Source organism: Chrysochloris asiatica, unplaced genomic scaffold, assembly GCF_000296735.1.
Source record: "Chrysochloris asiatica unplaced genomic scaffold, ChrAsi1.0 scaffold00172, whole genome shotgun sequence".
NCBI lineage: Eukaryota > Metazoa > Chordata > Mammalia > Afrosoricida > Chrysochloridae > Chrysochloris > Chrysochloris asiatica.
In genome coordinates, this window is record NW_006408690.1 from 6,258,114 (window position 1) to 6,260,371 (window position 2,258).

Below are 2,258 nucleotides of genomic sequence, written 5' to 3' on the forward strand. Positions count from 1 at the left end.
CAGGTGCTGATCCTACAGTGCTTCACCAAGAATCCACCACACCTAGTACATATTAAATGCTCAATAAATATTTAGAAAAATAGTAGAATGAAAATCATAGAGAGTAGATTGTTGTTGTTGTTGTTAAGTACCGTGGAGTCAGTTCCGACTCATAGGGACCTTGCACAGGGTTTCCGAGTCTGCAAATCTTTATGGGAGCAGAACACCTCTTCTTTCTCCTGCGGAACAGCTGGTAGTTTCGAACTGCCGACCTTGAGGTTAGCACCCTGATTTGTAACCACTACACTACCAGAACTCCTTAGAGAGTATTGATTAAGGACCTGGAAAATGAAGCTGAGGAATTTTCCAAAGGTGTAATACAAAAATAACAAGAGATGGAAAAAAGAAAGAAAATTTTAGAGATGTAAAGGGGTTTCAAATAGTTCATGTAGAAAAAAATGGAATTTTAAGAAAATGGAATTTTTTCCACAATACCTTTTTGAAGCCTTTTGTATATTTCTCTGTGCTGTTGTTGTTAGATGCTGTCGAGTTGCTTTTGACTCATAGTGACCCATGTGTCAGAGTAGAACTGCCCCACAGGGTTTGCTGGACTGTGACCCTTCCAGAACCGAGTGCCACAGGGTGGGCTCACACAGTCAAGCCCAAAACCTTTGTACTTTCAGGACTCTCTCTATCTAAGTTCAACAATATGCACGGGAATGACATTGATAAATGGTTATCTCTGGTGTGGGAGGGCAAGTTGAGATGAGAGCTCATTTAGCTGAGTCTATATATTAATTTTTTTGTAAAAAGGAATATGGCAAAAAACCAAAGCAAAATAAAACAAAACCCAACCAGACTCAACTATGGCAAAAAGGCACACTCTATTAACTCTAAACGCTGGGTACGTGTGTGTGTGTCTGTGTGTGTGTTAAATGCCACTGTGTTAAGTGCCATCGAGTCAGTTCTGAGTCATGGAGACCCTGTATAAGGTTTCTGAGGAGTGGCTGATGGGTTTGAAACCTTGTGCTGATCCTGCAGCTCCACACCACGAGTCCTCATAAACTATTTTTCCTATATTTAAATATTGACAGTGTAAAATGTAAGACATTTTCAGATGAATGATAACTACAGACCACTCACCATCACCTCTGGGAGAATGCTAAAAGATATGAACATCAGAGGCAGAAAATTACACTCAAAGAAACCAATAAATAGGAAGCAAGGGGAAGTAAGAGACAACAACAACAAGTAACCCCCCCCCCTTTTAAAAACAACAAAAGGTTAGTTATTTTTTTTAAAAAATGGAAAAAATGAACTTAAATTTCCAGATATTAAAATCTTTATTGATGGTTCTGATCAGGGAAGTGGTAGAGAGATGTCGAGAATAGAAGAGGTTGAAAATGTGCTAAGTTCTTGTTTTTAGGGAAGCACTAAATACTAATAGAATCTCACAATCTGTAGCAATACATTTAATTTGTATATTTGTACATTTAATTATGTGCCTTAAAACCTAATGGTACACTGTAGAAGAAATGAAGTAGACTGCAACAATTTTACACCTTTGTAGGAGAGAGGAGAGAGAGAGACGGAGATAGATAAACAGACAACTGCTGTTGATATTAAGTGCCATCGAGTTGGTTCCGACTCATAGCAACTCCATTATAGAGTTTCCAAGGAACAGCTGGTGGGTTTGAACCACCAGCCTTGCAGGTAGCAGTCCAGTGCGTATCCTATATATAGCACAATACCAGGACTCCAAACAGACAAATAGACTAACAAAAATGTGCATGTGTGTATGTGTGTGCACGCACACACACACACACACACATATACTCACACTAAGATGGCAGGAATACAAGTACACCCAAATAACCAATAATTAAAATAATATGAATGATAAAACAAGAAATTGATTAAGTAATGAAAAAAAAACTTCCCACTCAAAAAGCCTAAGAACAGAGGGCTTCACCTGTGAATTCTGCTACATGTTTAAAGAAGAATTTGCACCAGTCCTTTACAAAATCATGCTTTTCCTTTCTCATCTATTTTTAGTTTATTTGGTTATACCAAGAGTTTTAACCTACTTAATGAATTATACTCTGGAATAAACCAAAAGAGTGTCAGTGATTGTATTGGATGATTTGGTTGACTAGAGCCCTGGGAGCAGAGGGAAAATTTTACCATGGTAATGGGATATGGTTGAATTGTCACTGACACAGTAGATGGGGAGGCCTCAAAACAATGGATTATTCTAAAGGAATTCGACAAACATCAGA